General features: G+C 37.8%; 1 protein-coding gene across 1 annotated transcript in view; it reads right to left on the reverse strand.

The window, feature by feature from the left end:
* The window catches only part of tlcd2 (TLC domain containing 2), a 54,417-nt gene that overhangs the window by 18,390 nt on the left and 19,671 nt on the right, over positions 1–16,356 (reverse strand). The window lies entirely within an intron of this gene.

Below are 16,356 nucleotides of genomic sequence, written 5' to 3' on the forward strand. Positions count from 1 at the left end.
CTTCACTACATTAAACGACACTGTATGAAAACAGATAATTATTGTGGGTACAAGTTGTGAACTGAATGACTGAGAGTTCATTCAATGCTTTAAGTGATGATTATTTTGGTTTAAAACTTGTTTAATCATTAATGAATAAACATTGCTTGCATTAAAATTAATTTACACATTATCTAATCATTACAATGATAAATTTCTGTACTACCAGTTTGTCAACATTGAAGCTCAAATCATAACGAAATGTACACAGCAAGCCAATTGTCTAATATACCCCATACATTTCTGCTAATTCTGTGTTCATCCTCATCCTAATTTCCATTTATAGTTTTGATGTAGTACTGTCATTAGTCAATTAGCCTCTACCCAGATGTAACAGCACTTAAAACTCTTATGATAGCTTGATTCAAAATGCAAATCAAAGAATCTGAACAGAAACAAGTGGCATGCTTATTACCCATGTATACTTCAAGTGTTACAACCACTGTCTGTGCAGACCAGCTGCACTTAGTAAAGCAATAATCAGTCAGTTAAATAAAGCAGATAGCACTAGCACCATCCAGTAGTCAATACTTCAATGATCAGATCACTTTCCCTTGCAGCATTTCATGCAACAATAAAGCCTGTTTACTGGAAACCCGTTGCATACACTGCCAATCCTGACTGGGAAAATAATATATCTAGGTTCATGTTGACATCTATTGTGCAATTAATTCATAACATATAACCTTATGAGGTTGTCTTTAACTTTGGTCAAATACACAAGTGAAGTTATCATTAATTCTGCTTTAAAAAACCCATCACTATCCACTTTTTAAATAGTATCTTTAATGTTCTATTTCATATATATACTGATGACACTCAGCACTATCTCACCACAGAATCACAAAGTTTACCATGACGATGGAAAAGTAAGGGGGCCATTAGGCCACCATGTCTGCGCTGGCACTCTGAGCATTGTAACTTAGTGCCAATCTTCTGCATTATCCATGTAATTATGCAAATTGCCTCAATCATCAAATGTCCTCTTGAAAGCCTCGATTGAACCTACTGTGTGAAGGAAGATTTTTTTTCTCACCTTGCATTTGCTTCTTTTGCAAAACACTTGAAACTGGTTCACGATCCTTTTATGATTGGAAATAGTTATCTTGGTGCTTGCTAAACATCCTATATTGGATGTGCAGGAACTTTCTACAGTTAAGCATTGGAAAGACTGAAGACAATACCCCCATCAGCACCCACTGGAAACTCTGCTCCTTAGCCATCGAATCCAAATATCTCCCTACTTTTCTTGAGCTGAAATAGACTATTTGCACCCTTGGCATCCTTTGTAACCATGCCCAGGCTTCTGACATCCTATACAACACCAAGATTGTCGACTTACATCTTTGCTTCCTCTGCCATTCTTTGGCAGCTGCATCTTCAGCCGTTCAGCCTCTAAGCTTGTGAATCCCGATCTGAAAATTCTCCCTGTCCATTCTTTTAAGATGCTTCTCAAAACTAAAATATTTTGGCAAGGTTCTAGTCACCTGCCCTAATGGCTCCTTCTTTGTCTTGATGTCAATTTCTGTCTAGATCATGCACCAAGAATGTTAATACATTTTCCTATTTTAAAGGTTCTACATAAATGCAGTGTGTGTGTGTGTGTGTGTGTGTGTGTGTGTGTGTGTGTGTGTGTCAATCCAAATGGAAAAAAATTAAGAGGAACTTGTTTGGAAAGGTGTGTTTTAAAGAAGTTCATTAGGGAACTTCAAAATGCAAAGTACATCAAATAAAATCATGATATTGCGACAATTAGCATTGGAAATCTTCATGATAGTCTTAATGATTGGAACTTCTGGAAACATTAAAGAGCAAGCTTCAGTGAAAGCAAATTAATTTAATCATAGGACCTTATAAATTGGTTGCCAAAGCAACATAATGCTTGATTTACACCTCCAGGTAAGCAGCAGGTACAGGCATGTGACCATTTTTCTTAGTTAAAAGCAGATAATACTGCTTTACCCATAAATAGTTCAGCATTAATACAAAATAGTTCTCTACACAGTGACACAAAAGTTATTTGAAGTCCCAATAAGATTTCTGAAGCACAGCAATTACAGGTTTGCTTGTTGTTAACAGCACCTATTAGAATCACTGGAGCCTGAAGCCAGTTTTAAAAAGATTTCTGTGGTTCCTCTAATCTGTTCAAGACTTAACTGAAGCAATTCTTTCCTTTAATGTTTAAGAGCTCTTGCTTGCACTCCAAACATTTAAAATTCATAAGACAGGAGCAAAGCTTGGACAGCACAAATGGGGATTCACACTCCTTTGCAGAGCAGCTGTGTTACTTATTAGAGATTAAGTCAGGCAATCCTTAGTAATTTACTACTAAGGTGATGGTGTTCACATGGCAGATCTGTGCAATGTTGATACATTCACAACATTATAGGGCACCAAAGACAGATGTAATTCACACTACAAGTCTGTTGATTATTATAATTAATATAATCCTTGGTTGGGAGGGATTGAGTCAACATATATTCTTTACCATGTTAACATTGCACACTTCTTCTCCTGGTCTTGCCCATTGAAAGTACACACATTTTCTAAAGTTGACAATTTTATATGTGTATCACAATTATTGACAAACAAACAGATTGTGCAGAAACGCATTTAAAGTTTACCCAAATGATTCAAAGTGGATATTGCTGTAACAAATTTCAAATACCTATCTTAAAATCAACAATGACAAGAATGTTGAAATGTGAAAGTTTAAATGAAACTAAATATCATTGAATTAAAATTAGTGATTTTGAGTTAAGAACAGACCACGTCAGTTCAAACTGCAAAGATGGTGAAACAGGATCCTGGGCTAGAAATTAGTGACTTTGGTTCGCATTTTCAAATAAAAACAAGTAGACAGTTGTACTCAGGTGCATTGCTAACCAGGGATAGTTTACATTGTACATAAGATTATTCCTTACTGCACATATGTCGAAGGGCAGATTTAAGTTTTTTCAAAATTCATTCACGGGATGTGAGGTGTGGGTGTCGCTAGCTGGGCCAACATTGGTTGGTAATCACGAGCAGCCCTCGAGAAGGTGATGGTGAGCTGCCCTCTTGAATTACTGCAGTCCAAGTGCTGTTATTAGACCCACAGTGTTCATTCTTTCATGGGCACAATTTTTAAACATGCAGACTGAGCATATTGTGTCATAAGAATTTCAGGGTAGGCAGTGTTGTAGTGATAACATTACTGCCCTGGTAATTCAAAATCTCAGGTACATGTTCTGGAGGAATGGGTTTGACTCCCACCATGCCAGAATTCAATAAAAAGTCTGGAATTAAAAAGCTAGCCTACCGGTGACCCTGTTGATTGTCACACATCTGGTTCATTAATTTCCTTTAGAAAAGGAAATCTACCATCCTTACCTGGTCTGACCCACATATGACTCCAGATCCACAGTTGACTCTCCATCATGGCTTCCGAAACCCTGTTTTCCAAATGTAGATTGGATCCTGAAGCTGTCTTCACACGCCATTAATTTTTTTTTTACATCTGCTATAAAGTTAATATCTGTCAAGTAGGAATTCAAATTGCTCACTACTTCCTGGTGGACATGGGGGCAAGGGTGGGGGAGCTGTGAGGTCGGGTAGGAGTAGGGAATTATTAAAATTATGCTGTATGTCACCATAACCCACCACAAATCAAAACTAAACACCAGGGCAGTCCTGCCTCTCCTATTAGGACAATGACATTTTTCTTCGAATGAATTGAAAAGACATCTTGCAAGTAATGAGGCACAAAATATGCTAGTCTCCCCTGTGGGACGCAGGAAAATACTGGCTGGAAAAACTGTGAGGAACTCGATCCAAGATCTGATGATTTGTTTCCACATTTCACAGAACAGAAGCTTCAGTTCCAAAATTAACAATAACAAATGTATAACTTTAAGTTCCACTCTAGGAGTTGATGGTCAAGGAAGACACATTCATAATGTGACCAAATAAATTGAGTATTGAGTTTGCAAGTTCTGCCAACACACACAAATGGCAGACAGTAAGAGCAGGAAAGATTTCTGATCAGTCACAAGATGGACCGAAATTAGACCCTCTCACTGTTTGTAGCTCCAGGCTCCAATGTTCACGATAAAATGCATGTTGCTGCAGCAACTTGAACTCTCTGAGGATTGGGTGGAGGGCATCAGATGTTTGGATGGACAGTGTGGACCAGATTGGTGCCAATAGTATGCGATTTAGTTCTGTTCTGGCTGGGATGGATGAGGGTCAGACCTGTCTTTGGGCAAACAGGCTCATAGAAATGTTTATTCACGACATTAATACTTAACACTTAAATAAAACTTAAGAGTAAAACCACCATCTGTAAATCACCACCCCCATCAAGCTAGAAGGAACCCAATACTTCAATTCCAGCATGCAGCACAGATTAACTTTATCAATGACCAGTGATTGCTTAAGTGTGTGCTCATAAGGCTGCTGGCAATAATTCAGCCATAATCTCGGGGCACAGACCCTATAAGCTCTTGTGTTAATGCAGTCCTCATTCTGCTGAACGTCCTGTAATTGAATATGGACTGCCCTCATGCAAAGCAGTTGTTGCTGCACTAAATGGATGTTCGTGTAGCCAATTTTATCATGGAAATAGCACATTGTCAGTAATGATACACCAAGTTCCTTGAATTCAGCACTTCAATCCACATAATTATATTACTGCCAACAGACATCCTGCTTTGCAGAGCAGCTCTATTCATTGCCAAAGTATTGAAATACATATTAGCCATACTTTTAATTGTATAGTAACATTAGGAAGATGCATAGGCCATTCAGCCCTGTTCTCTTCATCGATTAGCTCACCAAATGGTCAGCAATGTAGTTCAAAATCCTCACGTTTGCTGTACATCCCTTGTTAACCACACCTAACAAAATAAAACTAACTCTCTCAGTCTTAAAAGCTCCAACTGTCCCATGTCAGCATCCAAACCTTTTAACAAGTACCACATATTTGCATTGCCCTTCATGTGAACAAGTGGCTTATGATTTCAATCCTAAGTAACTCAGTTCTACATTTAATGTGACATTTTACCATTAGTCAAGGAGGAGAAGTGATGTGAAAGATCCATGGCAGTATTTCAAAAGAAAGAAGGGGAGCACCCCTAGTATCATCGCTAACATATCTCTCAATCAAAACGAAGAGGAGAGGTGCAGCATGTGTGTGTGTGAGAGGGATAGAGGTCAGTATTCCTGATATATATTAATTCTGGAAAGTGTGAAAATAGATAAGTCCCCTGGGGCAGATGGGATATATCTTTGGATTCTCTGGGAAGACAGGGAGGAGACTGCAGAGCCTTTGGCTTTGATCTTCATGCCACCACTATCTACAGGAATAGTGAAAGAAGATTGGAGGATAGCAAATGTTGTCCCCTTGTTCAAGAAAGGAAGTAGAGACAACGTTGGACCAGTGAGACCAGACAAGACCAGTGAGCCTTACTTTGGTTGTTGGCAAAGTATAGGAAAAGGTTATAAGGGATTGGATTTATAATCATCTAGAAAGGAATAAATTGATTCGGGATAGTCAACACAGTTTTGTGAAGGGTAGCTCATGCCTCACAGAAGTAAGCAATCAGCAAACCCAATTTTACATTGTTGCTGGTTTGATTTGGATCACAAGAAAGGGGAGGAGAGTGAGGCACAGGCTCAGTGAATGAGCTTTGGATCTTTGCACTTTTTGGAATTAGGACAGCTGTTCCAGAGCCCATTCAGTCCAAGAAAATGATCCAAGGGTGGGATGGGGCCAGCAAACAACTGGCAGCACACATTTCATCAATCCATCCTTCTCTGTACTCATCCACTAGTCATGTCTCATGCAGCCTTGTATTTCAATTGGTGACCAATTGCAAGGGTGGCTCAATAGTTAGCATTGCTGCCTCACAGCACCAGAGACTTGGTTTTGAATGCACTCTTTGGGTGATTGTGTGTATGGAATTTGCATATTCTTCTCCCCGTGTCTGCGTGGGTTTCCTCCAGGTGCTCTGGTTTCCTCACACAGTGCGAGTTAGCAGACAATACAAAGATCAGTGGAATTGTGAATAGTGTAGAAAGTTGTCAAAGGATACAGTAGGATATAGATCAGTTGCAGATATGGGGGGAAAATGGCAGATGGAGTTTAATTAGGGTAAGTGTAAGCTGCTACACTTTGGGAGATCAAATTTTAAGAAAACACACACAGTTACCGGCAGGACCCTGAACAGCATTGATGTACAGAGGGATCTTGGACTTCAAGTCCATAGCTCCCTGAAAGTGGCCACGCAAGTACCTAGGGTGGTAAAGAAGGCATAAGCCATGCTTTTATTGGTTAGGGAATTAAGTACAAGAGTCAGGATGTAATATTGCAACTTTATAAGACTTTGGTTAGGCCACATTTAGAATATTGCATTCAATTCTGTTCACCACATTACTGGAAGGATGTGGAAACTTTAGAGAGAGTGCGGAAGAGATTTACCAGGATGCTGCCTGGATTAGAGGGTATGAGCGAAAAGGAGAGGCTAGAAGAACTTGGGCTGTTTTCTCTGGAGCGGCAGGGCCTGAGGGGAGACTTGAAAGAAGTCTGTAAAATTATGATTTGCATAGATAGAGTTGACAGTCAGAATCTTTTTCCCAGAGTTGAAATGTCTAATACTAGGGGGCATGCATTTCAGGTGAGAGACGGAAAGATGTGAGAGACAAGTTTGTTTATTACACAGAGTGTGGTAGCAGTCTGATACATGCTGCCAGGGATAGTTTTGGAGGCAGATACATTAGTGGTATTTTGAGGGACTTTTAGATAAGCACATGACTATGCAAGGAATGGAGGGATATGGACCAAGAATAGGCAGAAAGGATTGGTTTCATTTGGTGCCACATTTGGTACAACATTGTGGGCCGAAGGGTCCGCTCCTGTGCTGTACTGTTCTATATTCTCTGTGCAGGTTAGATGGATTGCCATGTGTTACAGGGATAAGGTAGGGGGGTCAAACCTGAGTAAGATGCTCTTCTGAGTGCTGGAGTGGACTCGATGGGCCGAATGGCTTGCTTTAACAGTGTAGAGATTCCAATAAGGAGCTCTACAGTCCATGTTACTTTTTTCCACCACCAAATCACCCATGCTAGTTTTTCATCTATTAACCAAATGTTTCATTTTACCTATTTTTCTCCTCAACCTGCTCAGAGTTATTATTACATGCCTCTGTAGTAGGCAGGACTTGAACCCAGGCCTCTTGCTTAGGGATAGGGACACTACCACTGAGCCACAAGAGCGTCCAAAGCAATCTAATTGCAATTTATCTCACCTGTAGCTTTTTAATTAATCAAAGGCATTCCCAACTGCTCCTGGCTCTCCACAACTTTCTTAATGGCAATCAGGTATAGGCTATATTGGTGATAGAACCAGCAACACCCACTCATTATCAAAGAATACATTATCAAATGTTTTCTATGGGAAATACCCTGCATTATCATCATTTCACAACATCTCCACCTCCCCATCCATTCACCAATTTGAGACACCAATATTTTACACCAAAAATCATAAAGTCAACTTATATGAGTAATGCTTTTGAGGAACTGATGTATGTTTAATAAATTCCATAAAAAAGCTGTTACAATAAATAACATAATAACCAACAACACTAAAGAATCCAATGATTCCCTAACATTGTACATACTTTGTACACAATATATATAACTTATTGTTATAATGTACAATGAGTATATCCCATAACAAATTAACTATATCATTTCATATTAAATCCTTCAAAAACCATCTGATTATCATCTCAATCACCAAACATTTAATTCAACTAACATGGCTGCATAATGCCACATGTATCTTCCCTGACTTCATCATCATCAGTGGCACCAATAACTTGGGTGCTAATATTCTAAGAGTAAATGGCACTAGGATAGTTGAGGACATTTTGGAAATGATTTTTGACAGCACTGGGATCAAGTACATTCAGTACCTCTATGACCTATTGGCAGAATGGTTTTTGTAAGGGTGTCAAATATTTCTGCCTTTAGTGAATGTTCCTTCATCTAACAGTATTCATAAAACTGCCATAAAACTGAAATGTTGATGTTGGTTGATTTCCCATCACCAATTACATGATCAATAAGGTGGGATTTGAACATGTCCCACCTGAATAAACATTTCTATTTATGTAGTCCTTGTCGTCTCAAATGCCACATTCCTACTAGCCATTTCGTAGAAATGCCAGCATCCATCCTATCTTTGTTATTAGGTCACAATGCCTTTCTGAAATTTCTCTTTGGAAAATGGTAATTGTAAAAGTTCTTTCAAAGATATGTAATGTGTTTCTTCCTTTGCTTTGTTAATCCTTCCCTGCTTTCACAGATCACCCAAATTTGGGAATGTAGAAAACAGGATATTTGATTTGCCACTGTGTTGACATTCTGAACACCAGAGCTGATGCTTTGAAATGAGGAGAACTTTGCATTTGAAGATGACCATCAGCTTTCAGTTTATGCCATTCACCATACAAGATGGAACTAAGGTAAACTGTACTTTTTCATCACCAACCGTTTTTACGAAGATTGATTTTTCACCTCTTTTGGTAATAGTATTGTGGACGGTGCAGTGGCTCAGTGTTTAGTATGGGACCCTAGATACAATTTCAGTCTCTGGTGATTGTCTGTATGGAGTATACACATTCTCCCCCTGTCTCTGTCGGTTTCTTCCAGGAGTTCCAGTTTCCTCTCAGTCCAATGATGAGCACATCAGGTGGATTGGCTGTGCTAAATTGTCCAGGGATGTGTAGATTAGGTGGATTAGGCTTGGGAAATGCAGGGTTACAGGTATAGGGTAGGGGGTGGATTGGGTGGGATGCTGTTCAGAGAATCAATGTGCATTTGTTGGTGTTTCCACATTGCAGGGATTCTATGTCTATGTCAGTATTATTTGATGGCACATTGAAATTTATCAGTGACTCAACCATTTTTCCAACGCAGGACACCAATATGCATTCTTCACTCAATGTCAGATGACTAGACAGTGGAATTTGATGATTTAATGTTGAGTTCAGGAAGGACAGAGTGTGAAATTTTCGTTTCTAGTGGGGTACTAAAATGCACCCTGCCTATTCTTGAATTCTCAAATACCATTTTCTTAATTTCTCTGAGGCTATAGAGTTGCACGCCTCAGAGGGTGACAATACGAACATTTTGCTGATATTTGTTAACCTATTCTGCCATTTTGGAGTTGAGTTTAAAGTGAGCTGTGTGCTTGTTATACTTTCACCAAGGCAGTGTGATATATCAGTTGGTACATATAATTCTCGAAAGTTGGATGGGAGATTACCTCTAGAGTTAGTGGAAAGGAACTCAAAAAATTACCATGCATGTCTCAAAATTGTAGCAATTAATAGACAGAGTGTAGTTTGCTCCCTAAAAGAGATTTTACAAGAGGTACATGAAACATCTATTTTCTAAAAACCATGAGTTAACTCATATTAGTACATAAAATATACAGGGAATATAGCAAAAGTATATTAACATTTTTGTTTTGACAGTTTCCACTGACAGGAGCTTAACACAATTACAATATCACATTCAGGCTTGTCAATCCTTTCAGGATGGTTTTATATAATTGTAGTATGTGGCTACTGGATTGATCCTATATAAATAAATGCTGACTGCATTTGATATAGTTGCCAACTGATAAACTGGAGCTTTCCTGCACTAACTGTTGTGCAATGACAAAGTTTTTTTTAAACTGGGTATTTATACCATGACTGACATTGGTATAAATGCCCTGTTTAAACAGATTCCAGATGTCAATTTTTGAACTAATTTATAGGAGATTAGGATGCAAAGTGGCAGAATAATAGTATATATGCAAAATCCTTACATTATGCATACAGTATAGTTTTCTGTTGCTTATTAGTACCATGTTAGTCATAGATTAGAAATCCTGGAGTTGGCACTCAGCTACATTTAATAATTTTATGGGCTCTGACTAAAAGGGACTAATTTACTCATCTCTTCTAGGTTTCACTGAATTACTGATCAGTCATCTAGTAACGAAGAGTCACAAACTTCCATTTCCACAATTGCTTTGATTATGGCCAAGGTGCCTCCTTTATGGGAATTGCAAAAGTTCTTGCAAATAAATGTAAAACTCATGTGTTTCTTTGCTATCTTTCAGAGATCATCCTAATCTGGGAACATAGAAAGCAAGATATTTGATTTGCGGCTGGGTTGATGTTCTGAGCATCACAGTTTGATGTTTTGAAATGAGATGAGATTGAAGAGGAGCTGCACCTAGCAAGTCAAAGTTCACTGGTTTCCTAACTCTGACAACAAGTATGTTTATTGACTAGGAGGTATTAACATTCCTTGGAAAGATAAAAACCTCAGAAATTGTAATGAAATCAAAATCAATTGCAACATATGTTGTACAAAGCAAATTACATGAGAATGTTATGAATGCAGGACTTTATAAAATGTGATATTTAAAACTGTCCCCAGAAAAGGAACTATTTAGAAAGGAGACAAAATCTGCCCAAAGGCAAGCCCACGTGATCATCTATGAAATCTATCCAGAGATGAATCCACATGGCCTTATGGAGTCCAAAACTCAAATGAAACTTAGTCAAAGTCAGGTTCAAGTTTTAACACCGTGCCACAAAGGAGGAGGCAGCTGGCCTGGCTACTGCCCAAATTCTCAGTCAGTCAGATCGCAAGACTCAGGGAATAAAGACCCACAACAGTTACTGCTATTCCAGACAGACAAAAAGGATTGTCTTTGGATGGATGACCAGGCTGAACGCTGGTGAGAATGATTCTTGATTTAATGAAGCGAAGCTTGTCAAGAGTTAAAAGTCCCAGTACCCTACTACTGAAAGTCCAATTGATTATACACAGATCAAGCAAAAATTGGAAAAGAATTATACTCAATTTGCTAAGTATATTAACAATCAAACAGATTGCGCTCAATTATAGTCAACAGTTAATCATGTTTAATGCTTTGTTTTGTAACTATTGTGAACCATGTTAACATTCCTTTATATAAATAGTCTGTACCAAATAGTCTTCATTGTGATTAGCTTTATTTATTTTAAACTGTTCATGTCAACTAAGAATTGTTAACCTATGATTGAAAATCTCAAACCCTTGATTTTAATTCCATTTTCAAGAAGTCATATGAACTTTGGTTGAAACATGACCTTTTGACTCCCAATACTATTGGCACAGGAAAATAGCTTAGATTTACTTAAGGACCATATATGGTCCTACCCAAGATACCACAGCTTTGTTAAAAAGTCATGTCAATATTTGATTTTGTATGTTGGATTTTAACCTCTGAATGATCTTCCTCATTGAAAACTAAGCATTTGCCTGTGTATAAAGAAAAATAGGTCCAACTAGTTTGAAATGATTTGTATATCAAAATCAGACCATCCCTGAAAGGGGCCAGGAATAACTTATTTTCATCAAGTTCAAATCACATTTCACCAAAACAACATCAGCACTGGAAACTTTGTTTCAATAGATACTGGAAGACTCAGTTTGATGGGATGGGGAGAAAATTTCCTGTTAAAGTTGGAAGATTGGGATTTTAAAGATAAGATTCCATTTACGCTGAGGGTGCAGTGTAACCTATAAATGTGGAGTTTTTGGTTTACTAAGAAGTTAATTGGAAATTAACTTTGTAGTTTAGTACATTAATTATCTGTTAATAATATTTAGTCAGTGTTGATTTTAGTTTGTTTGTAACAACAAAATTCCTAAAACATGAAATCTTGATCAATTCCTTCATTAGGAAATTCTGATTTTTAAAAAATGATCATCTCCATAATAAATGCCTTTCATAGCCTCAGGGCATCACAAAGCATTTTATAGCTAATAAGATACATCTTGTATTAGGCAATCTGTGGCCTCCTGAAATTTATTTCATCACATCTGTTCACTTCCAGATCCATATTTCTACAAAACGCTGTTTCTGCCTAATGTCAAAATCTGATGCAGAGCCCACACTATTAATATCCTTTGTCTTGGCTTTGCCACTCAATGTACTCAAAAGTACATTGTTGTACTTTTTAATGCCATTTTACAAATACGTATTTATTATTCCAGGACTTATAACAGACATGCTGAGCATTTTTTCCTCCATTACAGGCAGATTAATGTGTTTTGGCTTCAGGCCTATGATTCATTCGCACAGAATTTGAAAGATGCAGCAACATAATTTCAAATATTCCCATCGCCAACACTCCACTCATTACTATGCCCATTGCTCAGCACTCAGGACTGAATAACTGCTCGGTTGTTGTACACCAGCAGTGGTGCCAATCATCCTATCCACCCTCATGCTACTGCATGCATTCAGAACTCAGTTATTATCACTGGTGTGTGCTACTCCAATACTAGTCGTATTATTTCAATAGCATTTCTCACTCATCTTTTAAATTATGTTGCCGAACCTTTTGCCCAGCATCAACAAAGAAACTGAAGTCAGACAAAGGACAGAAGTTCACTCTTTATCTCAACAAGCATCAAAAAGAATTTGATTCTGGGTCTCAAATTTTAGGAAAGCTATCAAGTCCTTGGTGTGGGTATAGAAACAATTACTCAGAATGATACCAGTGATGTAGGATTGCAGTTATACGCTGGAGTTGAAGAAGCTGGCATCATTTGCTTTACAGTTTAGAAAAGTTTATGGGAAATTGGATGGGAGTGTTCAAAAGTATGGAGTGTTTTGTTGAAGTAAATAAAAGGGAAATATTCCAGTGACAGAATGGACAGTAACCAGACAGAAATAGATTTAAGGTGATCAGCAAAACAATCAGGAGAAAGTGAGGACTGCAGATGCTGGAGATCAGAGCTGAAAATGTGTTGCTGGAAAAGCGCAGGTCAGGCAGCATTCAAGGAACAGGAGAATCGACATTTCGGGCATGAGCCATTCCTGAAGAAGGGCTTATGCCCAAAACATCAATTCTCCTGCTCCTTGGATGCTGCCTGACCTGCTGCACTTTTCCAGCAACACATTTTCAGCAAAACAATCAGGACAACTTGAGGAAATTTTCTTTTTTAGAAAAACAAAAAAGTTATTTTCAAGAATATCCAATGTGAAAAGGTGGTGGATGTAGATTTTTAAAAATTGGGCAATTACCTGAAGGGTAAAACAATAAAACTGTCAAAAAACAGGTGGAGGAGGATTAACAGGATAGCTCTACCAAAAATCTGGTCTGATGGGCCAAATGACCACCTTCTGTGCTGTGTCATTCTATAACTCTAAATAATATTTAACATGATTAACATATTTAAAATCAAATCTGTAATCTCACAGAGAAATTATGCTCATTTGAAAACAATCCATTTACATTTATACTAAAAGACCAGGATGTTGTCTAGAAACCATATTCCTTGCACTGCAGGTCTCAGCTACACAAATCGATGACACCATTTCGATTACCTGCTTTACTATATGCTTGTGATACTTATTGCACTCCTGTTGTGTACTGATTATCAAAACACTCACCCAAGCTTTGTTTAGATGGAATCCCTGTGGACATGTTTAAATCAACTGTGCTCCTCTGTACCTGAGTTTTCCAGCAAATGACATCTACAAATAACTGTAACGTTTGAGACAATACTGTGTGCACACATTCCAATCGGACCTGTTTTTAAAAATGTCTGAATAGATTTTTAATATTCTGTAATGCTACATATATTAAATCAGTAGCATACAGGAAAAAAAAAGTTAAAAATCACACAACACCAGGTTATAGTCCAACAGGTTTAATTGGAAGCACGAGCTATCGGAGTGCCGCTCCTTCCACCTGATGAAGGAGCAGTGCTCCAAAAGTTAGTGTGCTTACAATTAAACCTGTTGGACTATAATCTGGTGTTGTGTGATTTTTAACTTTGTACACCCCAGTCCAACACCGGCATTTCCAAATCAGGAAAAAAAAAGACCACTTGGTTAGCGGATAAATGGAATATTTCACCTGTGACACTGATTTGAAAAGGTTACCTAGATATTCACTCAAATGTTGCTTAGATACTGACTTAAACAGCCATTCTCACAACAGTCACCAGAGCAATCCTCAAGGGCTGGCCATGTGATTTTAATCTTATATCCCCAATGGTTTCACTTCCAATTCATCATTTCCCTAAAGCACTGCCTTCAATCATCTTACACACCTCATACACTTACGGTCTCCATTTCCTCCTCAGGATTCCCTGAAACTGCTTTCAAATGGTGTGATGTACTCTTGTAAAAGCAAAATACTGTGGATGCTGAAATGTGTAAAAGAAACCAGAGAATGCTGGAGAAACTCTGGAGGTCTTACAGCAATTGTGTTAAGAGACACAGTTAGTGTTTTGAGTCCAAAGACTTCTATTTAAGAAGAACATCAACTCTGTTTTTCTCTGTACTCTTAGTCTGCCAAAGGTCTTTCAAAGTGAAACTGGGAAGCATGTTTTCACACAAGAGGATTATGGAAATCTGGAACTCATCTTGAGTTGGGTGTCAAGAGATACAGAGAAAGGGCAAGGTTTTGTGGTACAGATCAGCCACAATTTAATAATGGCTGAACAATTTCAAGGGTCTGAATAGATGACTCCTCTTTCTGTGTTCCAAATCGCTGGTGCACTCCTAAACCTCCAATCTATGGAAGTACTGTCATATTTCCCAACCTTGTCTTTCTGTAGCTCGCAACCAAACATTAGTTGAGAGGGCAGATAGCTAAGGACATAATTTCAACATTTCGATCATTTAGAATTTCAAATATTTCCAATCCCTGATTTGAAAATTGCTTCTATGTTCAGAACTCAAATCCAAACTATACACCAGCAACCACTCTGATTTTCACAACCCATTGTTCGTTTGTCGTTTGAAACATTTATTTTTCCTGTCAGCCTTCTCTTTCTCACTCATACAATATCAAGTCTCAGATACACAGTCACTTCTAAACTAAATCGACAAATAAAACAATTAAAAGTTGGAAGACTGAAACAAAAAAGGATATTAAAAACAGCAACAAAAACAGAGCAAGTGCAATAAGAAGTTAGCTGATGTTGTTTTGGGAATGGATGTTTCATCAGACCATACCTTTCTTTCTGTAAAAGATCTCAAGGTCAAAAGGGTTTGTGTGCTTTGATGTTTTAAGTACAACCAATTACATTAACGTCCAAAAATGAACTCTTATTACGCATTATCTGTATTGTTCTATCGCTTGAAAAGTCAGATGAAAATAGGTGAGGTTTTCAAACAGAAAGTTCAAATGATTTCTTTGAGAGTTATTTGCTGCTATCATCCAAAAAATGCAGTTTATTTCAAGTACTTTTATCACACAATCAATATTTTATGTTTAGTTTTGAATATTAAAATAAATACAATTTTCAATTACTTCAGACTTCTCTATTAATGATCAGCCAGAGATCTAAGGCAGCATTCTCAATGAATGCTCATTGAGAATTCTTACACTCTACTTTTAAGAGTCAAAGTAAAAGAAGTGCTCCTCATAATAGCCAAGTTGGAAAAAGTAATGTCATTATGTGAAGTGCCAATCAAGTGCTCCAGTTCAACTTCAGGCTTACAGCACATCATTCTCTAATAAAACCTTTACAAGGGATACACAGCAGTTTACAAGCAAATTTGAAGAATAAACACTTTATGTACATTCATAAAAAAATTCTTATGCAATGTGACTTCAGCAATAAATTCAGAAGATGGCAGTGCAAATTAACTTCAAGTGTTTATGGAGCTATATTATTAGTTAAGCTTCTCTTTTCATTCCAAGGTAACCTCTGTGAGCCAACTTTATATTAAAAAAACTTTAGCGATTTTATAGCGCAAAACAAAAGATCTTAATCACTTGCTTATTGAAGTCTCGTACTCTGTTTAATTGAAAAACAGAAGGCAACAGTAGGGACACCAGAGAAACAAGAATGAAAGAAAAATAAAAACAAAATTGGGCACTGCCTTTTTCAGTTTTGCACTGACCAGCCATCACTGTGAAATTTCCAGCAATAAAGAGCAAAATGGGCATGGAAATATGCTTTTGGAGTGCATACACAAAACAGTAAGCCCTTCAGCCCATCAAGTCTGTTCTGACATTTAACTACTCTGCGGCTGATCCATCTATTTGCCCTGGTTCCATATCCTTTTATGCCCTTGTCCAGCAAACATTCACTCATCTCTCAGTTAATTGTGGCTGTTTTTGAGGAAGGGAAATCCATACATCTCCTGTGTGTGACTATTTCCAACTTCTCAGTGACCTGGCTCTGATTTAAAGAATATGAACCTTTGTCCAAGACACCCCCACCCAGCAGAAAAAGCTTCTTTCTCCACAGCCT

Source organism: Chiloscyllium plagiosum, unplaced genomic scaffold (genome assembly GCF_037043375.1).
Source record: "Chiloscyllium plagiosum isolate Xiang-an unplaced genomic scaffold, Cpla_swu_hap1 HiC_scaffold_31, whole genome shotgun sequence".
NCBI classification, from domain to species: Eukaryota; Metazoa; Chordata; class Chondrichthyes; order Orectolobiformes; family Hemiscylliidae; genus Chiloscyllium; species Chiloscyllium plagiosum.